The sequence below is a fragment of the Triturus cristatus genome, chromosome 9 (genome assembly GCF_964204655.1).
Source record: "Triturus cristatus chromosome 9, aTriCri1.1, whole genome shotgun sequence".
Lineage (NCBI taxonomy): Eukaryota > Metazoa > Chordata > Amphibia > Caudata > Salamandridae > Triturus > Triturus cristatus.
The window spans coordinates 1,269,755,947-1,269,783,706 of NC_140592.1; positions in this window are offsets into that span (position 1 = coordinate 1,269,755,947).

A 27,760-nucleotide genomic window follows, 5' to 3' on the forward strand; every position below is an offset into this window, starting at 1 on the left:
GATAGGCAAAAATGTATAATAGCCATGTGCAGAAAGATCCGTAAAGAAATAGAACGCCTACACGAAGAGAGATTAGCGGTAGACCAGTTTGAACAAAACGAGGAGGAGGAAGGATCAGGACTGTCCACAGGACAGTCAGAAACCATAGCCTATGTAGGTAGAGGAAGATCTTGTAATAGTACTAGATGTTTTACTGACCCGATACGTCCGATATGTCCAGATAATAACAGGAATTTCCAAACACCTATAATAAATATAAGGTCCCCCGAGCATTCGTTCCAAGCCGCTGACAAATTACTGCGAGAACGAAGGGGTTATCATTTACTCGATTCTATGGATGAACAAGAATTAGCCAGGTCAGCCGTTCATTGGGTTGACAGTCCCGGAAAATATGGTGATGATACAGTAGCACACACATTTTTGAACCTCACCCCAGATGAACAGCGTTTAGCTGGGATTTATATGATTCAACAACTTCTTATACTATATAAAAGCCAACATTCAGATCCTGGTCCCTTACCTGATATATTGACTGAATTACTCACGAATAGATGGAGAGGTTCAGGTACTAAGCTAATTAAAGAAATACTAGAATCAAGAAAGCAGTACATTCTTTTTGTATGTCCAGAACATGTCTCACTGCCCATCAAGGAAAGACCGATGTATTACATGGACAGACAGAATCCCTTACGAGAAGTACACCCAATAAAGGGCGAGGACAATCAGTTTAAACGTGTATTTGTATATACGCCCATATCGAAAATAGAATTGTTAGAAATGAAGAAAGTGGTACCCAGTCATGACAAAGACCCAGCGGGTTTCCACCGAGAAATTAAAGACATGTTACTCATGGGAGAGTATACCTATCCCGACATTATGACAATATTAAAGGTATTAATGCCTGCTGGCATTTATGAAAAACTCAAGGAAAAAGAGTGGGAGGTGGGAGACCAAAAGATAGACTGGACAGCATTAGAAAATGAAGAAAAGGCCCGAGGTCCAGGTTCGGGGCTTGGGGACAAAACTAAAGCACTACCAGGTTTACTAGTACAGGTACTGCCGCGTTTATTAACTACGAAAAAGGAAGACTGGGGTGCAATCTCAGCTTGTAAACAAAAGCAAGATGAAGACACTAGTGATTTCTATGCCCGATTTGAAAAATGTTTTGGTATAAATAGTGGCATAAAAGCAAGTAGCGAATCATACCCACATCTGTTTGTGACAAAATTAGTTGAAAATTCCTTGCCCCAAGTGAAGAATAGAGTATTAAAATTCGAGAGTACCTGGCAAGGTAATACCCCATCACAAATGTTACAAATGTTACAGTACCATTACAATAGAATTAGAGAGGAACAAGAACATGAACAAAGACGCATGAAAGACAACAAAATGAAAATGCTAGTCTCTCAGACAGTTCCAGCTGAAGGACATAAAAAGGGTACGACACATTCCGGTGAGCCAGCAGGACCTGTAAAAGGGACATGCAACTATTGTAAACAGCCAGGACATTACATACACGATTGCCCAGTCCTGAAGCGTAATATCGCCACAGGTAAAACACAGGAAAGACCACGGCCACCTAGACAGGATCAGAATGAACAAGGAGCCCCGCAGCATGCACAGTCCATGCCAGCTCCACAACAGTCTATACAGTTTGTGCCAGCTGCACCAGCGCTGCCGGTTGCTGCCACACAAACCACGACACGACAGCTGTACCAGACCGCACAGTATGACTATCCTGATTATCAACGATATGCATGAACCAGCCTAGAGAGGGAAGTTGACTTACCCCTTATCGAGGTCCCTGTAGACCAAGAAGGACCTTATGTACATAGTGAATTATTAGGCCAAGATAGAAAATTTTTACTTGATACAGGGGCAAGTCGAACAACAATAAAACACAGTGAAGTTCCAGGGGCACCCCTCTCAGGCTCACAGAATATTTCCCTTGGTTTTTCAGGAAAACCTATTGTTAATGAAGTATCACAGCCTCTTCCACTTACGATAGGACCCTTAACCCGAACTACAGATTTATTGCTTACTAAATCATGTCCAGAAAACCTGTTAGGTATAAAAACACTGAAAGCTCTAGGAGCTATAATATGTTGTTCTCCGGAAGGAGTAAGATTGTTTTTACGTGATTTCAAAGGTCACTATGTGTCTCGAGACATGGATCCCCGACTGCAGACTTTACCTACACATTTATGGGCACAAGGCCCTACTGATGTTGGTTGCATGAATATTACACCATATCGAGTTACACTAAGGGCAGGAGTGGTATTACCACGAATGCGACAATACAAGTTACCACCAGATGCTGTAGTGGCTTTACTACAAATCATTGACGAGCTCATTGCCCAAGGAGTGGTTGTGGAAACAGACTCCAATGTATGTAATTCCCCGATAATTCCGATTCTTAAACGAACAGATCCAAAGGCCCCGCCAGTATACCGATTGGTTATTGATCTGCGCGAATTGAACAAATGCATTGTGCCACAATTCCCTGTGGTCCCAGATATCTCGTCATTACTGACAGCTATTGATTCTGAAGCAACATTCTTTACTGTAATTGATCTCAAGAATGCCTTTTTCAGCGTCCCTATAGATCCGGAAAGCCAATACTTGTTTGGATTTAGTTTAAATGGACGTAGCTTTAAATTCACACGCGCACCTCAAGGATTTACAGAAAGCCCCAGCATCTATAGCCAAGCACTGAAACGAGAACTCGACAGTATCCACATGCCAGTAAACACTGCCCTGCTTCAATATGTCGATGATCTGCTGATCACCGCTAGAAGCGAACCTGAATGTGAGAAAGCATCACTGACAGTTTTACAATTTCTAGCCGAAAAAGGGCACAAGGTGTCCCCTTCTAAGCTGCAATTCTGTGTCCAGCGAGTTGTTTATCTTGGACACTCGCTGTCCAAGGAGGGAAGGCAGCTTACACCCGACCGCATTCAGTTAATAGCTAACATGCCAATACCCAAGACACAAAAGGAGGTGCGGGCTTTTATAGGCCTCACTTCATATTGTAGGCAGTGGATCCCTCAGTATGCATTTCTAGCAAAACCACTCATTCAATTGACAACACAGGAGGCAGCCACATCGACTGTTCTCCCTTGGACTCAGGAACATGCACAAGCTTTTGAAAGCCTAAAGAAAGCCTTATGCCAAGCACCGGTTTTAGCAACACCATGTTACAATAAACAGTTTACACTCTTTGTTACAGAACGCGAAGGTACTGCCCTGTCAGTACTCACACAGGAACAGGCAGGATCCCACAAACCATGTGCTTATTTTTCTAGTACATTAGATCCCGTAGCTCAGGCTTTGCCTGCATGCCTGAAATCAGTGGCAGCAACAGCTTTAGCAATCAGACAAAGCGATGCCATAGTGTTAGGACATCCATTGACAGTTCAAGTACCACATGCAGTAGAGGTTCTTGTGAATCGAACGCAAACACAACATTTGACTATAGCGCGACTTACAGGGTATGAATTAACATTGTTTCAGCCACATATAGAAATCAGACGTTGTAACACATTGAATCCTGCCACACTTTTACCCGTAATCGGAACAGACCCACTAGCTCATGATTGTATTGATGTTATTACAATCACAACGAAACCCAGACAAGACTTGACAGATGTCCCATTGTCAGACCCAGACCTAACGTTGTATGTAGATGGTTCATGTATGAGAACAAGTACAGGAGAGTTAGTGGCCGCTTACGCAGTCACAACAGACACTGAAATCATTGAAACAAATTGCATAAATACCTTGTCCGCTCAAGCAGCAGAGCTCGTCGCTCTGACACAAGCCTGTATTCAAGCCACAAATAAAAGAGTCAACATATACACTGATTCACGTTATGCATTCGGAGTTGTACATGACTTCGGCGTGCTGTGGCGAGAGAGAGGTTATTTAACTTCTCACGGTGCCCACATTCAGCACGGACCCCTCATTCATGCCTTATTAGATGCAATACATCTACCCACTGCAATATCAATTATGAAATGTAAAGCTCATACGAAAGTTACTGATATCATTTCTCAAGGCAATGATCTAGCTGACAGAACAGCTAAACAGACTGCTCAAACTCAAACATCCGACATGACAAAGACAATAGTCCCGACGCCAACACATTGTATGACGATTAAAGATCCCGCTCTTGACGTAATTGACATACAGACACATGCTACACCAGACGAAATAAAGAAATGGACTGAATTAGGAGGGATTCAAACGGACCAGGGATGGATGACGAAGGAAAAATCTGTGTGGTTCCTTCCTGATTCAATGGTCCAAGTTATTATTAACACTGTACATAGTCCAGCGCATCTAGGAGAGAAAGCTATGCTAGACAGCATTCAACACATTTGGTTCAATAAACATTTACGAGCAGCAGCTAAACAAAAAGTTCGTACCTGTATGATCTGTTGTCAGTTCAACCCAGGAAAAAGCATTCCCGTAGAACAGGGTGGATTTCAGCCTCCTGATCACCCTTTTGAAGTCCTCCAGATGGATTATATCCAGATGGAACGATGTCGAGGATTCAAATATGTTCTCGTAGTTGTCTGTGCTCTTTCCCGTTGGACAGAGGCATACCCGGTTTCAGATTACACTGCCCCGACTACTGCCAAACAGTTAGTTCGAGAATTCTTCCCACGATACGGTTTACCACGTGTTGTCTACTCAGATAACGGCCAGCCGTTCTCATCCGAACTAATGAAACACGTTTCACTTTTGTTAGGTTATCAGTGGAAGTTTCACTGTGTCCGACACCCCGAGGCAGCAGGTCTCGTAGAAAGACATAATCAGATCCTGAAAATTAGATTGTCCAAAATATGCAGAGAGAAAGGTGTCGACTGGGTAGTAGCATTACCAGTTGCACTCTTTTACATGAGAATGGTAGCACACTCTCGAACAGGGCTATCCCCGTATGAGGTGATCTTTGGCAGACCACCAAATATGTGGGGGACGCCTATACCACGTAAAATAACTGATATTGACTGTAATATGCTGACAGATTACTTGGCTTCCTTGATGTCTGCACTACAATCTTGTCGTTCACAGGTAGCTGCAGCTTTTCCTGACAACACTGAGGTGAAACCCCATGACGTAGTTCCGGGGGACCTGGTCTTGGTGAGGAACTTTGATCGAAAGACTCAGCTGGATCCTAGGTGGAGGTCGCCGCAACTGGTCTTGCTCACCACAAGGACAGCCGTGAAGATCGAAGGCAGGAAAGGCTGGATACATTCAAGTCATATCAAGAAATTTCATGGACTACCATCGGATGTAAATACCACACCTCGTGTGTCTTCACCCATTGACTCAAAACTTCCTTTGGTTGAAATGAGCAATCACGAACAATATAAACTAAAACTCAGGTCTAACCAGTCAGGCAATTTGATTGTTTAAGTCCTCTCCAAGGTGAAGCGGTTGAATTTGTCTCTGACATGTATCCCTTAGACCTGAATAGAGAAAAAACCCGAAAAATGTTGAAACGACATGCATACTGTAAATCACTGCGTAGTCATTGCACAGTGACGTTATTAATTTTGTTTTTCTTAAGTCTTTTAATAATTACTGCAAGTATATTGTTGCACATATATTATCCTATTTCTAGACATGTTTATAATGTTACTGCTGAACATTCTTTTAGTGAAATACCTCCGCATGAGTTGTCTTATAGATTTGCGCTGCGCAATAATACGTTTATTAGTATGTTACATCATTCCCATCAGGTTAGCAATGCTACAAATTGTTGGATATGTGGCCGACTCCCTCCCTATCAGAATTATAAAGGAATTCTACCTCTTTTTCCATACCCATTCACACACAACGGCTCCTGTGGAGCATGGTTTAGTTTAATTAATTCCCTAGATTCAAATTCTGCAGTTTATCAAGACAACTGGGTATGGGGAAATTTAAACTTAGTTTTACTTAAAGTCTGCTACCCTAACAAGGAGGGACTTCCCAAGAGAACAGGAACTGATCTAGAAAATGAATTTTATGGATTAGGTAATTTTACGCCTAATCTTATGATCCTAAATATCGAATCCGAAGCTACTCCAATTTTGCCCGCCATGTCAGTATTTCCAGTAAAAGGTGAATTATGTGTAAGAAAGAATGGTTCCATACATATGGGCCATAGTAGATGCACCACTGTAATAGAATTCAGTGATCAAGGCAAGTCGACATTTAGAGCTTCCCGCCATTCCTATTTTATATGTGGTCAGACGGCATATGTACGTTTGCCTCTAGATTGGGATGGTACCTGCTACATTGGATTCCTTTTGCCACCTGTTTTCCTAGCTCCTCCCGATTATCACAGAAATACTCATTTAGTACACAATAGAGAAAGGAGAGATCTCCCAATAGTCGATTACACTGAAACAGCATGGGAAAAATACACAGATTTCAATAAAGGTCTCTTTCCCTATATAGGTACCGTTACTAATAGTAAGCTGATACGTAGATTAACTAGAACCCTTGAAGCAGTAGTGAATGAAACTATTTCCGCCTTAGGCAATTTAACAGAAGAACAGTCTGCTATGCGGATTGTTGTGCTTCAAAATCGTCTTGTCCTTGACGTCATCCTGGCCGATAGGGGCGGAGCTTGTAGGGTCATCGGATCAAGTTGTTGCATTTTCATACCAGAAAATTCGCCATCTGTATATAAAGCCATAACTCGCCTTCATAAAATTGTAAACCAGATACACCAGAATCCAGGCACCTGGACTTGGTCCGGTTGGTTTTGGAGTGTATTATCTACCTTTGGATGGAAGGTCCTATCCTTCCTAGGTATTGGCTTTCTCATACTATTCAGTTGCTGTCTATGCCTACAATGTGGACCAGCGATTTGTGGTCTGTGTGCCACATCGTGTATTCCATCACCAAGATTTCATTCGTCCCAGAAGAAAAAAGAAGAACAAATGATGCTATATGAACAGATCAATGGATTGATGAAGATTGATATCTCTTGACGGGCAAGTAGGGGACAAGGAGGGAATGTGGAAATATGGATTTTTCTGATCAGTTATGTCCCCTATCTTGGACCCCAACGGTTTCATGTATGAATCACAAGTACATGTATGTTCCCTCCAGTTCCAGTTATGAAGACGCAAACTCATGTGCGTCCACCGTCAACATGTCCTCTTTCAGATCCGCCATGAATAGGCTGGATATTCCATTCCTAAGTATGAAAGGCCACCGGCTTTATATGGTTCATTTATGCCATTTTACAGTCCAGGCAAGTAGGCCCTGATTCTGTCATCAAGCTTTTCTTGCTTTCTGTCTCTGAAGCTCCAGTCTGAGCCTGCATCTGTGACCATGAACTTTGTCTCATTCCCTGCGCGGCTCACGATGCCTGACATCAGCCTGTTGCCTGCCAAGAAACTGTATTTCACCTTCGAAATTATCTGCTCCGCTCCCTGCCCAATGCATTCCTGTCTAGTAGTTTAAGTAAACATTCTTCCAACTATCGAGCAAAGGCCCGGTTTCTCTGTCTTTATGCAAGTAATTCATAGCCTTATTATTATGGAAGACTTCTGCCCTCGCATCTAGTGTAGACACTTAGACGCGTGTACACGCACTAACAGTCAGTATAGTCAGTATAGAATAAGATTCTACTCTAAAAGACCTCTCTTTTGGATAACATAGTTCTTTAAACATAGGATGTTAGATATGATTTGGGATTAGGTTGACTTGACCCTCCAGACTTCTGTCGCCACATGTAGAGCTAAATGTCAAGTCCCCTTCACCCCCCAGTTGCACGTCAATCACACGTCATACTGCTGCGCGTGCATTTCTGCCAAGTATTTCTGCTGACATTGCGAAATTCTTTCATGGAACCACCCTATTATGACATCACACTTAATGACGTTCTTTAGTTACACCCAGTTACGCCTACTTTTGCTACGTATGTATGTTTTATCTACACTATCAATTGTTACGCCTCTTGCATTTGCTTCACTGTAATGCCTATTGTATAAAAGTGATTAATTATCAATAATGTATGTACTTCACTTCCTGAACCTCCGTGGTGATGGAACTTGGAGCAACCGATTCGAATCGTCCATTGGAATAAAGCCCATTCCGAACCTCTAATACCACGGATTCTGCCTCTTATTTATTGAGCTATTTTTATTATGTTTCTGTATCAAATTAAGTCCCGGTAATTAAATTATTTACCACAAGTCAATTGTGATATGTAGTCACTCATCAATACACATGGTACATCATGTATGGGACGTGGTTTAGGAATTCCCCAAATGTTTATAGGCCCTCTGAATACCACCTCATATGGTGTAAGACCAGACCGCGAATGTGGCACTGATCTAATGGACAACAGTGCCAAAGGTAATGCGTCTGGCCAACTCAAGGATGTGGAAGCCAGTATTTTTGCTAGTTTTAGTTTAATGGTGGCATTATACCTTTCCACTAGCCCTGCTGATTGTGGATGGAAAGCAGCATGAAATTTCTGCTTTATTCCTAGTCCCTTCAGGACATATTCAACAACTTGCCCAATAAAATGGGGTCCGTTATCACTCCATAAAAGTTTACAAACACCAAATCTAGGGAAAAATTCCTTCAAAAGCACCTTTGCTGTAGTGAGAGCTGTATTGTCCTTCGTAGGGTATGCCTCTATCCATTTACTGAAGGCACATACCACTACCAAGACATACTTTAAGTTGTTACAGCGCTCAAGCTGGATGTAATCCATTTGCAAAACTTCAAAAGGTGCTGTTGGCGTAGCAAACCCTCCTGTAGGAGTTTGTGTCCCTTTACCAGGATTATGCTGAAGACAAATCAGACAAGACTGCACCATCTTTTTAGCTCTGCCAGCAATTTCTGGATGCTCCCAAACTTGCGTGAGCAATTTTGTTATCGAGGAGGCTCCAACATGTGCCGGCCCATGTGCCATATGAATCATAGGTTTAAATAGGCTGTCAGCAATCTCCACTTGCTCATCTCTTTATTCCTCCAACAGCCCTCATCGTCCAATGTTCCCTCCTTAGACCATTGCTCAATTTCTTCTGCAGAAGCAGACCTCTGCATATCTAGCACTTCCTGTCTGGTATCATGCCAACGTTCAGCCTGTGACTTCACTACGTACATAGACGTGGTGCTTCGCTGCATGGCAGTTTCACAGGCTGTTTGGTCTGCAAAAGCATTGCCTTGTCCTATCCTATCAATTACTTTCTTATGTGCGCTACATTTAACAATTGCTATTCTCTTCAGGTATGTTAAAGCAGTCAAGAGATTATGTACTAATTCTCCATGTATTATTTGCATCCAGTGGGATGTAAGAAAGCTCCTCTCCTTCCAGAGTAGCCCAAAATCATGAGCCACTCCGAAAGCATAGCGGCTATCTGTATAAATGTTCACAGGTAAGTCAGTACTACATTCACACGCTCGTCAAAGCTATTAGTTCAGCTGCCTGAGCTGACTTCTGTGGAATACGAGCTGTCTCAACTACTGTCTGAAGTGTTGTAATTGCATATGCAGCTGACGTTGTACCATCTGGTAACTTCAAACAGGACCCATCAACCCATAGTTCCCCATCAACACTTGAAAGGGGGCGTGTCTTGCAAATCGACACGACCCTTTGTCTGTTCCTCAGTAAGGAATATACAATCATGAGACTCCTGTGACTGAGACTGAGTCACCGGGTATGGCAAGAAAGTGGCTGGGTTTAGTGTCGCACATCTCTTCAGTGTAATGTGAGGGGCCAACAATGTCAATTCGTATCCTGTCAGACAAGCACTAGTTAAATGCTGCGTCTTCGTCTGATTTAAAAGGGCATCAACCGCATGGGGTACTAGCACCAACAGCTTATGTGACAAAACTATCCCTTCACTCTGACATATTGACACAGCTGTTGCTGTAACTGAACGGAAGCATCCAGGCAACGCACGAGCAACAGGATCAAGTACTGCTGAAAAATATGCACAGGGATGCTGTTTGTCACCGTGTGTCTGCACTAAAACTGAAAGTATACAACAATCTCTTTCGGGTACATAGAGTGTAAAAGCCTTGGTGTAATCCGGAGTACCTAATACTGGTGCAGAACAAAGGGCTTGTTGCAATTGTTGGAAGGCATTCTAGCATTCAGTCGTCCATGGAAGGGGCATTGGAGTATCTTTAGTCAAAAGAGCCAACAGCGGTTTAACAATATGTGAAAACCCTAATATCCATTGCCTACAAAAAGAAGTAAGACCAATGAATGCACGGACATCTTTCTGAGTACGGGGCACTGGTGTGTCTAAAATAGCTTGAATGCGATCTGGTGTGAGTGCACGTCCCTCCTTAGACAGAAGGTGACCTAAGTAGGTTACCTTCGGTCTACAATATTCAATTTCTTTCGTGACACTTTGTGATGATGAGAAGCAAGAAAAGAAAGCAAGGACAAAGTACATTTTTCACACTGTTCAGGGGTATCGGCTGCCAACAAGATGTCATCGACATATTGTATGAGAGCCACACCTTCAGGCAAAACGAAAGAATCAAGTTGTCTTCTTAATGCTTGACTGTAAATACTAGGACTCTCAGTATAGCCTTGAGGAACTCTACAAAATCTATACGATCGATTATTCAAAGTGAAACCGAACAAATATCTGCTATCAGGATGAATAGGGATCGAAAAGAAAGCATTCTTCAAGTCTATCACAGAGAATGTAGTTGCTGTCGGAGGAACCAAAGTAAGAAGTGTCGTTATGTCAGAAACCACGGGGTATTGTGGTACTACAATCTTGTTAACTTCTCGCAAATCAATAATGAATCGGTAAATCCTAGTGTCAGTATCTTTTTTCAGAATAGGAAGAATCGGACTGTTACAAACATTGTAAGGAACTTCCTCAACAACCCCCACTTCAATGAAATCATGGACAATACGTATGAGTGCTTCTTCACCTTCCTGTGAAATTTTGTATTGAGGCAAACGTGGCAGCACAGCGCCCTCCTTGACACTAATATGTACTGGTGGAATAACCATTTGCCCTACATCAGTGTCTGAAGTAGCCCACAAAGTACTAGGGAGTGAAGCTAATGCAATATCTTTTTTAACAAGACAAGCTCTCTCCGTCACAGGATGGTTGTCATTCAAGTTAACACGTACACCTTCTGGAGAACATCGTATCGTAGCCCTGAAATACTTGAGCATATCAAGACCCACAATATTGTCTGGTGTATTCGGGGAAAGCAAAAATGGACATGGAGCAGTAAATGTATCCACATGGAATGCAAGTGGTTGTGACAGTGGGCTAAGGGAAGGGGTTCCATCGAAACCTATCAATGTAATGGTTAAGCCAGACAGGGGAGCCCTTGGAACCAATTGTATAGACAAGGCGCTACGAGTAGCTCCTGTATCAACCAGAAACTGATCAGTAGAACCCAAAACATGTGCTGTAACATAGGGACCCCTCTGATCTACTGGAACTTCAACTGATTCCTTACCCCATCCTAAGCAATCCTATGCATAAGCAGAATCTTGAAAATCAGACGGCACATAGTCGGACATTTGATATTGGTTCCTTGTATCAAAAGTGTTAAACCCATCCTGCCCACGTATATTAGCATCAAACCTAGCACGATCACCTGTGCTTCCTCTAGGTCCTGAATATCCTGAACGATTTCTCATTTGTCCCCGACCACGTGGACACTGCTGAGCACGCAGTGCTGGACAATCGGAAGCCCAATGCCCAAATTTCTTACAGTACGCACACTGGTCAACAGACAAATTCAAACGAGTATAAGAAGGGAAAGACGAACCATAAGATCCACGTCCATCTCTATCACTACCTCTAAAAGGCGGACCAAAAGCCTGAGCCAATATAACCTTCGTTTTTAATTATTTAGTCTTCTTATCCTCATTACCCTTTGCTTCTAATTCCTGACGTTCATAATACTGAGCCATAGTCAAGAGTGAAACCGGATAAGAGGTAGTCCATGAACTCTCACTGGCTTTTCGGCGACTAGCTATTCCTGACAACAGGTTTGCGACATATTTATCGACAAACAGATGTCTGCCCGTATCATCTGTCAATGACTGGCCACTAAAATCGTGGAATGCTTCTTCAAAGCATGTAAAGAAATCAGAGACTGATTCATCTGCCTTTTGCTTACAAGATGCTAAAACAGTCCAATCTATCTTTTTAGGGGGAATAATCGTTTTTAACTTAACTAATATAGCTGCGGGAAGATCTCAAATTAACTGACATGGCTTCTGTGCGGGTTCCCTTTCTACATCCATTTGTTCTAAGTCTTTCCATAACGCCCCAAAAGCTGCACGATCATCAATTTTACGAACAATTCTCCACATATCAGGCGGCAATATCAATCCGAAAAATAAATCAATATCAGGCAAAGTCATAGTACAAGAGCTAATAGCACCCTCAACTTCCTCATAAAAAGCAGCTGGATTTTTCAGCGGATCAGGCAATGCAGTTTTAAGTGCCATGACATCCGTCCTATTCCAAGGAGTGTAAACCCATTTATAAATAAAATAACCCTTTGCATCGAAAGAAGCCTCATCATCACTTGTACCCGTTCCTTTAGGAGGAACATACAAAGGCGCGGCCTCCCGCATAGGTTTCGCATGAACTATCATAGTCTTATCTGTTCCGGAGATAGAAGCGTGTGCCATGCCGGTCTGAGATGTCTGTGCAGCATACGTCTGCAGCCTTTTTCTCCTCTCGCAAACCGACTGCATCAACACGCAGTTTAACCAAACGCCTGATTGTATCAGTCACCTGGGAGAAAAAAAAAGACCATCATGCATTTGCTTACAATTAACTGCTACATCGTCGGGCTCTAACTCCTCAGAATATTTCCTAAACAGCTCAAGGACCTCTGCGGCAAACACCTCAGTAAAATACAGCTGCTCCCTTTCCTGACACCCTTTCATACTATCTAGAAGGTCAGAGGCGGGGGCAGTGCTACGAACTGCTTTACGAGCAGCAGATCTAAGCTGGGACGCACGCTCAGCGGTCAACATAGAACGAGTTTCTCGTGCCTTGTGTTTCTCCGAACCGGAGTCCTCATCTGACTCATGAGGGGCAGAAGGAACAGTATACGGAGGTGGAGGACAATCTAATAATAAGGAATCATCTAGTGGTTTATTAAGTATAGGATAAAGGGGCCGCCGAACAGCGTATTGGCCAGTTACCTGTAAATTGAGCTCCCTATCTTCTCTCTCTTTTAACTCTTTTATTTCTTTGTTTTTCAGCTCTAATGCTTTCGCATAAATGTTCTTTCGCTGTTCTTTTTCAATCAAGGCTTGCTCACGCTTCATTCGTTTACGCACTTCTTTCTCCCACATTCGTACACAGTCAAACATATCTTGCCTAGTCTTTCGCTTAAACATACATTGTTTCACATACTCAATCTTTCGTAAATCAAATGACCCATGCAGAGGCCAACGCAACTCAGAATCCTTACGAGTGTATTTATTCCATAATGTGCTGTACATTATAGAAGAAAGACCATACTTAATATACATATCCCTATTAGGCGTCCCCTCTGGGGGGGGGGGGGGCGGTTGTGCTTCATCGAGTCTCAAATTGGTACCACTATGTGGCAATGTACAGTGGATCAATCTGGCCTGTGACCTAAGAAGGTCAGAATGAGGCACTGATTCCAACATGGAATCAGAAGGGTGCTACTGTGGGGATTCTGATTGTGGGAGTTGAGATAGAGCTGTTGGTGGATGAGGTACTAATAAACCCTCTTGCTTACATTTACGGCCTGCCTCCTGTTTGTTGGTGCTATCAAGGACACTACACACTACAAAAGCAACACATCCTACGAAGTGTGCTAAAAACAGGCATGCCAAAAATAGTGCAGAATATGCAGTATTATAATCAAAGTAGCACTTAAGGTACCTTTAGTACAATGTGCCATTCAAATCAATTCAGATAGAGAAAATTCTCCTCATTACCTGCCTATATAAATTGTAATTTATATATGAATCCCATAGAAATCCAAGTTGGCCAACACAAATTCCAAAATACAAAAGCCGCAGTAAGTGTTACTAAACTACCGTACCAATCCCAGGCATAAAAACCAACAGCAAGTGTTGGACCTGGCCTCGTGGCGTGGTCCTTAACCCCCTGGATTGTGGCCGTTCCCCGCCCCGGCCGTCACGGGCCACCCGTCTGGACTGCACCAAGGCCCTTCACCCGGAGCTGCACGTGGTCGCATACTCCTCGTGGCTCCGCCATCTTGTTGGCATCCACGTCACACCGTGCCCCAGCCGGCGCGACCCCGCTCAACCCAGCCTCGACCCCAGCGAAGCCCCGACATCGAGGCACCACGAACTGGCCAGGGGGTGCCGCAGGAACCATTCATCGCCCCGGCGGAGGACAGTATCGATGGGACCCCCAACTGTCCTCCCCTCTCGAGGTGTGATCACCCTGCAAACTCCCATGGGTCTGGCGCCTCTCCTGCTGGGCGTCTGGCCACCTCCACCCGGCCACTCCGCCCCCTCGGGCGCATAGGTCCGGACATCAAAGGGCTCCAGACCTATATCTGGGGCGACCCCACCACAGCTCGGCAGTTGTATCCCGGAGTCGAGAGCCCTGCTGATCGAATCGCGGCTGACCCTACGGAGACGAACTCTTGCCGGAACCATCACGAGCCCTGCTGACTGCGTCGCGGCTCCCTCTTGTGAACCCTTTCTGAACCACCTGGAACATCGGAGCCCTGCAGACGCTGTCGCGGCCCAACCTCGCTGGAACCTTCCTCGGAGCCCTGCTGACGACGTCGTGGCTCGAGCTGAACAGAAACCATCTTGAGAGCCCTGCTGATTGAATCGCGGCTCTCCACGAACTGTACGCCAGAGCCCTGCTGACGCCGTCGCGGCTCGACCCCTCCGAGATCGGAGGTCCTCCAGCGTGAGGATAAGAACTGGGCCCCAGGTACCCCCGTACCACATTCCTGCCAAAGACTGTCCCGCTACCCCTACCCTTCCAAAGAGACATTGAGACTTTTGGTGGATCCCTCGATCCCTTCGTGTAAATATTGAACTCGTAACCTTTTATTGATGATAAAGAATTGCTTGTCTTGAGACAACCTCCTTGAGTCCGGTGTGGTGGTGTTACTGTGCTAGTACGGGATAGGAGAAGGATCTCTCAGGAGACTTCTCGGCAGCGCTCGGCTACTTCGTGCAGTGAGAGGGCCCCCCCCCCCCCTTGGTGGTCTCACCGACTCCTCGGGGTCCGCCTTCCAACATTTGGTGGCCAGCGACGGGATCCGAGCCGAACGCAGTACGTACCAGCCAGTACCCACTAGCTACCCATCCAAACGAATAGCATCATGAGCAGCCAGGAAAACAACGCGACAATGGAGTTCCAGCCCGAACGGCTGGAAGAATATACGCACAAAGAATTAAAACAGTTCTGCAGAGACAAAGGCATTGCAACCACCAGCCTCGGTACCAAGGAAGAGATGCAGAAAGCTCTGAGGGCATGGTTGGAGGCTGGGGCAGGCCCCTCCCAGGAAGAAGGGCCCTTGCCCCTGACGGAGACCACAGCAACCGCACTGACCCCGGCAACCGGAGGAAGAAAGAGCCTAGAAACCGGCCTCTCCGAGGAAGAAATACGAGAGCGGGAAAAGGTCCGGAGCCACGAGCTAGAGCTCGCCCGACTGCGACTGGACGGCGAACTCCAGCTGGCAGAAAAGAAACTGGCCCTCGAGCAGCTACGCCTTCAAGAAGAAATAGAAGAGAAGAGACGACACCGGGAGTTGGAGGAAAAGAAACTAACTCTTGAGCACGAGCGCAGTCTCAAGGAGCTCGAGATCAAGGCCAAGAACGGAGGGACCAACACCCCCAGTACTAGAGACACTCTACCGCCCCCCGAGGCCAAGGTGCATATCCCGAAGGAGGTCGTCAGGGAGTATTACAAGAATGACGATATCCAACAATGGTTCAAGGCCTACGAGGTGGCCATGACCTCCCATCGAGTGCCCCGAAAAGACTGGGGCGCAGGCCTGTGGGGGCGATTCCTGAGTGAAGGGCGGGACACGCTGCTCCAGCTACCAGAGGAGGTGATGACCTCCTACGATCACATGAAGGAGGCCCTGCTCACCCGCTACGGGCTAACAGCGGAGATGTACCGCCAGCGGTTCCGAGACTGCAAGAAAATCCCGGGTACCACATGGGTGGAATATGTGGACTTTTTCAGTCGGGCCCTAGAAGGGTGGATCAAAGGGAGCAAAGTAACCACCTACGGGCAGCTGGTCGACCTCATCGTGTGGGAACACCTTTCCAACAATTGCTTCGTGGAACTGAGACAGCACCTCCTCGACAGCAAAATGACCGACCCGCGAAAACTTGCGGTCGAGGCCGATCGATGGGTCAACTCCCGGGTCCCCCGGAGCTCAATGGGGGAGTACCAGAGGAACCCCAACGGACCCCCACGCCAGCGCGGTGGGGGGGGAGGGCCGAACAGGAACCGAGACCCTCCCGCTGGGGCCCCCAGGAGCCCCCCTCGAGGGCCACCGCAGCCACATCTCTCCCCGAGCCTAGCGCGAAGGGTGGGCCCGGCCCGACCCGGACCACGGCCACCAGTGACCTGCTATGGCTGCCAACAAACCGGACACTTTGCCAGCGACCCGGCCTGCCCCCTGAACCGAAGAAACGGGGCCGGCGGGCCCCCGCCCCGGCAGCTGACAGCCGCCGCCTTGGGGGGAGAGGAGGAAGAAGAGGCCCTCGACCGAGAAAACACTGAGTGGGAGCCGGCAGCCATGTCCCTGGTCTGCCTGGGTAGCCGAGAGATGGTACCCTGCACCCCCATCCCAACCAACACCCAGAAGTACCGGCAGCAGGTCACGGTCAACGGACAACGGGCCGAAGCCCTTCGCGACACCGGCGCCAGTATCACCGCTGTCCGCTGCCACCTGGTGACCCCTGAACAGATTCTACCGAATGTGCTGTGCCCTGTGCGGACGGCCGACAACAGTGAAAGCCTATGCCAGATGGCCCTGGTCCCCTTCGAGTGGGGAGGGGTGACGGGCCTGCTGAAGGTGACAGTGCGCGACGACGCCCCGGTCGACTGCCTCCTGGGGAACGACTTGGAGAGTTCCCCCTGGGCTCAAGTAGAACGACGAGAGCACCTCCGAATGTTGGGACTGGCTGATTGGGCCTGCGCCATCACCCGGTCCATGACCGCCCAGGCCCCCCGCTCATCCTCGACCTCCGGGACTGCCCGACCCGAGGGGCTCACACCCCCTCCCGCCAGCAGCGAGGAGGAGGCGGACACCGACCCCAGGCCCAGCGAATCCTCCCCCGAAGAGATGGCTTCTCCGAGCGCCCTACCAGAACTGACGCAATGGCAACATGAAGGGGGCCCCACCCGAGAGCAGTTCCAGCAAGAGCAACAGTCCTGTCCCTCTCTCGAAGGGGTCCGACAGCAGGCGACCGCGCAAGCCAACGGTGACCAGACCGGCACCCACTGGATCTACTGGGCCGAGGGCCTGTTGTACAGTGAACAGAAAGTGGCAGAACTCGGGGCCGGCCGCGTGTTGGTGGTCCCCCTCCGCTTCCGGGAGTTCCTTCTCAACCTGGCCCATGATGTGCCCCTCGCCGGACACTTGGGGCAAGACAAAACGTACAGTCGTCTGGTGACCCACTTCTACTGGCCCCGGATGCGGAGAGATGTGGACAACCACTGCCGGTCCTGCCAGACCTGCCAAGCCAGCGGAAAGACGGGGGGTCGGGTCAAGGCCCCCCTCCAGCCCTTTCCCGCCGTCAGCACCCCGTTTGAACGAGTCGGAATCGACATTGTGGGACCCCTGGACCCCCAAAGCGCCCTGGGCCACCGCTTCATCCTGGTCCTCGTGGACCACGCCACCAGGTACCCGGAGGCGGTCCCGCTCAGAACTATAACGGCCCCTGTGGTAGGCCGGGCCTTGATGGGGATCTTCTCCCGAGTGGGATTCCCCAGCGAAGTGGTGAGCGACCGTGGCACGAACTTTATCTCCAGGTACATGCGGTCCCTGTGGCAACAATGCGGGGTCACATACAAGTTCACGACCCCATATCACCCTCAGGGGAACGGACTGGTTGAGCGGTTCAACCGAACATTGAAAGGGATGATCCAGGGCCTGGAAGAACCCCTCAGGCGGAAATGGGATGTCCTGCTGCCCTGCCTCCTGTTTGCCTATCGGGAGGTCCCGCAGAAGTCCCTGGGGTTCAGCCCGTTTGAACTATTGTATGGACACCCGGTCCGCGGACCACTCAGCCTGGTCAAGGAGGGCTGGGAGATGAAGCCCCGAGGCGCCCCTCCTGACGTCTACCGATACCTCCTGACCCTCCGAAACCAGACCCGCAAGTTCCGAGCCATAGCCGAAGCCAACCTCGAGGCCAGCCAGGAGGACATGAAGCGGTGGTACGATCGCAACACTTCTACGGTAGAATTCGAGCCAGGTCAGAAAGTATGGGTCATGGCCCCGGTCGAACCCGGCGCCCTCCAGGACAAATGGACCGGGCCCTTCAAGGTGGTGGAGAAGAAAAGTCCCGTCACCTACCTGGTCGATCTGGAGTCCCCCCGGAACCCCCTCCGGGTCCTACATGCGAACAGGCTAAAACCCCACTTCGCCCGGACCGAACTGAGCCTGCTGCTGGCGACCGACGAGGGGGGCGAGGACCACTCCGAGCCCTTGCCCGACCTCTTGCAATCCGACATTCACGATGGATCGATCGAAGGGGTCCAACTCGCCTCGTCCCTGACCCCGGAGCAGCGCAGCGACTGCCAGCGATTACTGCGGGACTACGCAGCCCTCTTCTCTCTCACCCCGGGGGTGACCCACTGGTGCGTCCACGACGTCGACACCGGGGAGAACCCCCCCATACGACACAGAGCCTACCGGGTGCCTGACCGAGTGCGGGCCTGCATCCAGGCCGAAGTAGCGAAGATGCTGGCCCTGGGGGTCATCGAGCCTTCCGACAGCCCGTGGGCCAGCCCTGTCGTCCTGGTGCCCAAGGCCGCAGCTCCCGGTCACCCCCCGGAGTTGCGATTCTGCGTGGACTACCGAGCCCTGAATGTAGTAACCAAGACGGACGCACACCCGATACCCCGGGCCGACGAACTGATCGACCGCCTAGGGGCCGCTCGCTACTTGAGCACGCTGGACCTCACCGCCGGGTACTGGCAAATCCAGCTCACCCCCGGCGCCCAAGAAAGATCCGCCTTTTCGACTCCGGATGGGCATTACCACTTTCGGGTGATGCCCTTCGGAATGAAGAACGCCCCGGCCACCTTCCAAAGACTGGTGAACAAGGTTTTGGCCGGGCTTGAGGCCTTCAGCGCGGCCTACTTAGATGACATTGCCGTGTACAGCAACCACTGGGCCGAGCACCTCCTCCACCTGGAGGCCGTCCTGGCCGCCCTCCAGCGGGCCGGGCTCACAATCAAGGCCAGCAAATGCCAAATCGGCCACGGATCCGTGACCTACCTGGGCCATCAAGTGGGGAGCGGGCAGGTGGCCCCCCTCCAAGCAAAGATAGATGCCATCCAGACCTGGGAACCCCCCACTACCCAGACCGCTGTCCGGGCCTTCCTGGGCCTCACCGGATACTACCGGCGGTTTATCCGGGACTATGGGAGCATTGTTGGCCCCCTCACAGAGTTAACGTCCAAAAAACAGCCCAAGAAGGTACACTGGACACCCCGCTGCCAAACAGCCTTCGACACCCTCAAAACGGCCATGTGTACTGCTCCGGTGCTGCAAGCCCCGGACTACCAGAAGGAGTTCGTGGTACAGACGGACGCCTCCGAGTATGGGATCGGGGCCGTCCTCTCCCAAACTGACGAAAGGGGGCTCGACAGACCAGTGGCCTTCATCAGCCGGCGACTACTGCCCCGGGAGCAACGCTGGAGCACTATTGAGCGCGAGGCCTTCGCTGTGGTGTGGGCCCTCAAGAAGCTCCGGCCCTACCTCTTTGGCGCCCACTTCCGGGTCCAGACCGACCACCGGCCCTTGCAATGGTTAATGCGAATGCGGGGCGAGAACCCCAAGCTGCTGCGATGGTCCATCTCGCTACAAGGGATGGACTTTGGCGTCGAACACCGGCCCGGCAATGACCACGCCAACGCCGACGGCCTGTCCCGCTTCTTCCGCCTTGACGAGGAGAATCCCCAAGGAGATGGGTGACTCTCCATGCCTTCGGCTGGGGGGGACACCTGTTGGACCTGGCCTCGTGGCGTGGTCCTTAACCCCCTGGATTGTGGCCGTTCCCCGCCCCGGCCGTCACGGGCCACCCGTCTGGACTGCACCAAGGCCCTTCACCCGGAGCTGCACGTGGTCGCATACTCCTCGTGGCTCCGCCATCTTGTTGGCATCCACGTCACACCGTGCCCCAGCCGGCGCGACCCCGCTCAACCCAGCCTCGACCCCAGCGAAGCCCCGACATCGAGGCACCACGAACTGGCCAGGGGGTGCCGCAGGAACCATTCATCGCCCCGGCGGAGGACAGTATCGATGGGACCCCCAACTGTCCTCCCCTCTCGAGGTGTGATCACCCTGCAAACTCCCATGGGTCTGGCGCCTCTCCTGCTGGGCGTCTGGCCACCTCCACCCGGCCACTCCGCCCCCTCGGGCGCATAGGTCCGGACATCAAAGGGCTCCAGACCTATATCTGGGGCGACCCCACCACAGCTCGGCAGTTGTATCCCGGAGTCGAGAGCCCTGCTGATCGAATCGCGGCTGACCCTACGGAGACGAACTCTTGCCGGAACCATCACGAGCCCTGCTGACTGCGTCGCGGCTCCCTCTTGTGAACCCTTTCTGAACCACCTGGAACATCGGAGCCCTGCAGACGCTGTCGCGGCCCAACCTCGCTGGAACCTTCCTCGGAGCCCTGCTGACGACGTCGCGGCTCGAGCTGAACAGAAACCATCTTGAGAGCCCTGCTGATTGAATCGCGGCTCTCCACGAACTGTACGCCAGAGCCCTGCTGACGCCGTCGCGGCTCGACCCCTCCGAGATCGGAGGTCCTCCAGCGTGAGGATAAGAACTGGGCCCCAGGTACCCCCGTACCACATTCCTGCCAAAGACTGTCCCGCTACCCCTACCCTTCCAAAGAGACATTGAGACTTTTGGTGGATCCCTCGATCCCTTCGTGTAAATATTGAACTCGTAACCTTTTATTGATGATAAAGAATTGCTTGTCTTGAGACAACCTCCTTGAGTCCGGTGTGGTGGTGTTACTGTGCTAGTACGGGATAGGAGAAGGATCTCTCAGGAGACTTCTCGGCAGCGCTCGGCTACTTCGTGCAGTGAGGGGGCCCCCCCCCCCCTTGGTGGTCTCACCGACTCTTCGGGGTCCGCCTTCCAACAGCAAGCGTCGCAAAACGACTCTTACCAATCACTTGGTGTCCAGGTTCCAACTGCCAAGTTCTAAAATCGGCCAAATGGTCACTGCACGGTGAATCAACAGAAGAGATCTCAGTCGAGGACCGGCACCACCTGGATGGTCAGATCAGAAAGAAAGGAAAAACGCAGTGGTTGCCAAGACTCGGGTCTCATCGGGCAGCGATCGCGTCCAGAGCGGGATTCCAATCCTTCGTCGCGACCAATCCTTCGGGCATCCGAGTCGCCGATGAGCCCCACGTGTCGGGCACCAATTTGTAGAAGTGGACCTCAGCTAGGCCTACCAGTGCAAGGGGTTCGCCCTTCTCTGCACAGAGTCCTCAGACCAATAGGAAGAAGTTGGCACAGAAACTGGAATAGAAAATACAAAGTTTAATAAACCTCATGAGGTGGAACTACATTCACACAGCACCCTTCGGTAATGAATGAAGTAGCACACCGAACAGAAGGAGCATGCTCCTTTTATACCCACACAGGGGCTCAAAAGAAGGCGGTACAAGTACAGAAGAAGGTTTTAAGTACATAGAAGGTCATATAGAAATGCACAGTCGACAAGTAGGAGGAGTTAACAGTTTGCCAATGCTAGTAAACACATCCTGACAGTTACATACTACTAACAGCTGCAAGGACAGCTGCAAACTCAACTGGGCATGTGCGAAGGTGGAAGATGCTAAATATAGTTCGTTTCTAGGCAGATTACAAGAGCAGTCAACACAGAGGGAGGACAGAGCACAAGGTGACCACGTGGCAGCACATGGCAAACAAAATGGCTGCCAGAAATACAAAATGGATTCCACAAAATGGACAAGATAGCCTCTAAATACAAGATGGCTTCCGCTAATGCTAACCCAATCGCTGCCAATTTACAACAGAAGGAGCTCTAGAGGTAGGGGTAAGAGTAGAGGAATAGAGCCCGGGCTCTGGAAGGAGCTCTAAAGGTAGGAGTAAGAGTACTGGAATAGAGCCCAACCTCCAGTAGGAGCTCCAGAAGTATGTTTAAGAGTAATGAAATAGAGCCCAGGCTCAAGGTAGGAGCACTAGAGGTAGAGGTAAGAGTACAGGAATAGAGCCCAGGATCCAGTAGTAGCTCCAGAGGTAGGGGTGAGAGTACAGGAATAGAGCCCGGACTCCGGTTGGACCTCCATAGGTAGGGGTAAGAGCACATGAATAGAGCCCAGGCTCTGGTAGGAGCTTTAGCGGTAGGGGTAAGAGTACGGGAATAGAGCCCATGCTCCACTAGGAGCTCTAGAAGTAGAAGTGAGAGTACAGGAATACAGCCCAGGCTCCAGTAGGAGCTCTAACGGTAGGGGTAAGAGCACAGGAATAGAGCTCAGGCTCTGGAAGGAGCTCTAGAGTTGAATTCAGAGCACAGGAAAAGAGCAGAAGTTCTGGTAGGAGCTCCAGATGTAGAGGTATGACTACAGGAATAAAGCCCAGGCTCTGGTATGAGCTCTAGAGGTAGGGGTAAGAGCACAGGAATAGAGCCCAGATTCTGGTAGGAGCTCCAGAGGTAGGGATAAAAGCATAGGAATAGAGCCCCTGCTCCGATAGGAGCTCCAGAGGTAGGGCTAAAAGTACAGGAATAGAGCCCAGGCTCCGATAGGAGCTCCAGAGGTAGGGGTAAAAGTACAGGAATCAAGCCCAGTCTCCGGTAGGAGCTCCAGAGGTAGGGGTAAAAGTACAGGAATCAAGCCCAGTCTCCGGTAGGAGCTCTAGAGGTAGGGGTAAGAGTAGGGGAATAGAGCACAAGCTCCGGTAGGAGCTCTGGAAGTAGGGGTAAGAGTACAGGAATAGACCCCAGGCTCAGGTAGGAGCTCCGGAGGTACGGGTAAGAGCACAGGAATAGAGCTCAGGCTTCAGTAGGTGCTCTATAGGTAGAGCACAGGAAAGAGCACAAGCTCTGGTAGGAGCTCTAGAGGCAGAGTTACGAGTACAGGAATAGAACCAGACTATGGTATGAGCTTTAGAGGTAGGGGTAAGAGCACAGGAATAGAGCCCAGGCTCCGATAGGAGCTCTAGAGGTAGGGGGTAAGAGTACAGGAATAAAGCCCAGGCTCTGGTAGGATTTCTAGAGGTAGGGGTAAGAGTACAGGAATAAAGCCCAGGCTCTGGTAGGAGCTCCAGAGTAGGGGTAAGAGTAGAGAAATGGTGACCAGGGTCCGGTATGAGCTCTAGAGGTAGGGGTAAGAGCACAGGAATAGAGCTCAGGTTTTGGAAGGGGCTCTAGAGGCAGGGGTAAGAGTAGGGGAATAGAGCACAAGTTCCGGTAGGTACTCCAGACGTAGTGGTGCGAGTACAGAAATACAGCCCAGGCTCTGGTACGAGCTCTAGAGGTAGAGTTAAGAGTACAGTAATAGAGCCCAGGGTCCAGTAAGAGCTCTAGAGCTAGGGGTAAGAGTTCAGGAATGGACCTCAGGCTCCGTTAGGTGCTCTAGAGGTAGGGGTAAGAGTAGGGGAATAGAGCACAAGTTCCGGTAGGAACTCCAGACGTAGTGGTGCGAGTACAGGAATACAGCCCAGGCTCCAGTAGGAGCTCTAGAGTTAGGGGTACGAGTACAGGAACAGAGCCCATACTCTGTTAGGAACTCCAGAGGTAGAGGTACGATTACTGGAATAGAGTTGACGATGGTGGCTGCATGGTGGCTGCATGGTGGCTGGTTTGATCTGTATCTAGCTGAAGCTGGTGCTCACTGGTCGCCGCGTTGATCTGTGTCTAGCTGAAGCTGGTGCTGACTGGTCACCGCATTGATCTGGGTCTAGCTGAAACTGGTGCTGATTGGTCGCCTCATTGATCTGTGTATAGCTCAAGCTGGTGCTGACTGATCTCCACATTGATCTGTATCTACCTAAATCTGGTGCTGACTGGGCACCGCATTGACCTGTATCTAGCTGAAGCTGGTGCTGACTGGTCGCCACATTGAACTGTATCTAGCTGAAGATGGTGCTCACTGGTCGCCACGTTGAACTGTATCTGTATAAAGGGTGAAACCTGGAACCTCGACAGGCTGTTGCGCCCCACTGTGCTTCCCTCACTCTAAGCTCACTAGGAGTACTGCTCATCCTACTGCACCCCGCTGTGCTTTCCTCGCTCTACGCTCACTAGGAGTACCGCTCATCCTACTGCGCCCCACTGTGCTTCCCTCGCTCTACGCTCACTAGGAGTACCGCTCGTCCTACTACGCCCCGCTGTGCTTCCCTCACTCTCGCTCACTAGGAGTACCACTCGTCCTACTGTGCCCCACTGTGCTTCCCTCACTCTCGCTCGCTAGGAGTACCGCTCGTCCTACTGTGCCCCACTGTGCTTCCCTCACTCTCGCTCGCTAGGAGTACCACTCGTCCTACTGCGCCCCGCTGTGCTTCCCTCACTCTCGCTCACTAGGAGTACCGCTCGTCCTACTGCGCCCCGCTGTGCTTCCCTCACTCTCGCTCACTAGGAGTACTGCTCATCCTACTGCGCCCCACTGTGCTTCCCTCACTCTCACTCACTAGGAGTACCGCTCGTCCTACTGCGCCCCGCTGTGCTTCCCTCACTCTCACTCACTAGGAGTACCGCTCATGCTACTGTGCCCCGCTGTGCTTCCCTCACTCTACACTCGCTAGGAGTACCGCTCGTCCTACTATTCCCCGCTGTGCTTCCCTCACTCTCACTCACTAGGAGTACCGCTCGTCCTACTGCGCCCCGCTGTGCTTCCCTCACTCTCGCTAGGAGTACCGCTCGTCCTACTGCGCCCCGCAGTGCTTCCCTCACTCTCGCTCACTAGGAGTACCGCTCGTCCTACTGCGCCCCACTGTGCTTCCCTCACTCTCACTCACTAGGAGTACCGCTCGTCCTACTGCGCCCCGCTGTGCTTCCCTCACTCTCGCTCACTAGGAGTACTGCTCATCCTACTGCACCCCGCTGTGCTTCCCTTGCTCTACTCTCACTAGGAGTACTGCTCATCCTACTGCACCCCGCTGTGCTTCCCTTCCTCTACTCTCACTAGGAGTACTACTTGTCTTACTGCGCCCGCTGTGCTTCCCTCGCTCTACGCTCACTAGGAGTACTGCTCATCCTACTGCACCCCACTGTGCTGACCTCGCTCTACGCTCACTAGGAGTACCGCTCGTCCTCCTGCGCCCCACTCCGCTTCCCTCACTCTCGCTCACTAGGAGTACCGCTCGTCCTACTGCGCCCCGCTGTGCTTCCCTCACTCTCGCTCACTAGGAGTACCGCTCGTCCTACTGCGCCCCGCTGTGCTTCCCTCACTCTACACTCGCTAGGAGTACCGCTCGTCCTACTGCGCCCCGCTGTGCTTCCCTCACTCTACACTCGCTAGGAGTACCGCTCGTCCTACTGCGCCCCGCTGTGCTTCCCTCACTCTACACTCGCTAGGAGTACCGCTCGTCCTACTGCGCCCCGCTGTGCTTCCCTCACTCTACACTCGCTAGGAGTACCGCTCGTCCTACTGCGCCCCGCTGTGCTTCCCTCACTCTACACTCGCTAGGAGTACCGCTCGTCCTACTGCGCCCCGCTGTGCTTCCCTCACTCTACACTCGCTAGGAGTACCACTCGTCCTACTGCGCCCCGCTGTGCTTCCCTCACTCTACACTCGCTAGGAGTACTGCTCGTCCTACTGCGCCCCGCTGTGCTTCCCTCACTCTACACTCGCTAGGAGTACCGCTCGTCCTACTGCGCCCCGCTGTGCTTCCCTCACTCTACACTCGCTAGGAGTACCGCTCGTCCTACTGCGCCCCGCTGTGCTTCCCTCACCCTACACTCGCTAGGCGTACCGCTCGTCCTACTGCACCCCGCTGTGCTTCCCTCACTCTACACTCGCTAGGAGTACCGCTCGTCCTACTGCGCCCCGCTGTGCTTCCCTCACCCTACACTCGCTAGGAGTACCGCTCGTCCTACTGCACCCCGCTGTGCTTCCCTCACTCTACACTCGCTAGGAGTACCGCTCGTCCTACTGCGCCCCGCTGTGCTTCCCTCACTCTACACTCGCTAGGAGTACCGCTCGTCCTACTGCGCCCCACTGTGCTTCCCTCACTCTACACTCGCTAGGAGTACCGCTCGTCCTACTGCGCCCCACTGTGCTTCTCTCACTCTCGCTCACTAGGAGTACCACTCGTCCTACTGCACCCCACTGTGCTTCCCTCACTCTCGCTCACTAGGAGTACCGCTCGTCCTACTGCGCCCCACTGTGCTTCCCTCACTCTCGCTCACTAGGAGTACCGCTCGTCCTACTGCGCCCCACTCTGCTTCCCTCGCTCTACGCTCACTAGGAGTACCGCTCGTCCTACTGCGCCCAACTGTGCTTCCCTCGCTCTACGCTCACTAGGAGTACTGCTCGTCCTACTGCGCCCCAGGCAAACCTGTGTGGAGCCCCAAGTACTCTCTGATTCCACTCTTCTGGACAGTAAGAGTGGGACAAACAAACCTTCAGATACTGATGGGTCAGTTGGGGGGAAGTGTTCCTGGGTATGAAGCCTCCGCCTTGTGGGCAAGAGGTTTCTGAATCCTTGGCTTGGTGGTGAAGGAGTTGTTCATATTTAATGTGTTTGCATTATGTCCATATTAACATTGAAACAGCCAAGCTTCTGAGTAAGGGAGATTTCAAATCAGTGAAGGTATAATTGGTGGGGACTCCCAGAGTCACCAGAGGGAGGGATTGGAGAGTGGTTTCATATGAAATGTTTCTGCATTATATCGTCGTTAATAAGTAATCACGGAATTATTATTAACTCTGTTTTATTCATGTTTAAACTCACCATAGCTGATGTGGGCATGCTTTCTACTAGGGCCAACATTGGCTTCCTTCTTGCACAATGACACAAGAACTTCTATTTCCAAGTAAGCTGAATTCCAATGCTATTGAACATGGAGTTCTCTTTCTTACTCTATCATGAGAAGAAATGTTTTACTTTGTTGTAATCATTGTGGAAGGTTATAATTGGTCTTGAATTAAATACCTGCAGAGTGCAGGTTGGTCCAATGCAGTTTGTTTTGTTGCAGATAAATGTAAGTTTGAGAGAATCTGTCTGTGGAGGTTCCTGAGACACTTGTGAGCTCAAGGCCGCATCTTTTCACTCTAAGCTGATTGGATCATCTTATGGGATCTATGTGTAGGTGTAGCAAATGTTAGAACTGTGTGAGGTAAGCGAGCGCAGGGTAGATTATAGATCAGGAATGCGTTGTCCACTTACAAGACCGTTTATGGCAGAGTAGGGGACACAGGGCCAGATGTAGGAAGCAAAATACCAATCGCAAACGTTGAAATTCACAGAATTTCAAAGTTTGCGACCGCAAAAGAGCTCTCTGAAATATAGAGAGGGAAAAAGCCAAGTGCAGATTAAGGAATAGCTAAAAACAAGAGAAGTTAGCGATTCCTTATTCTGTGAATTT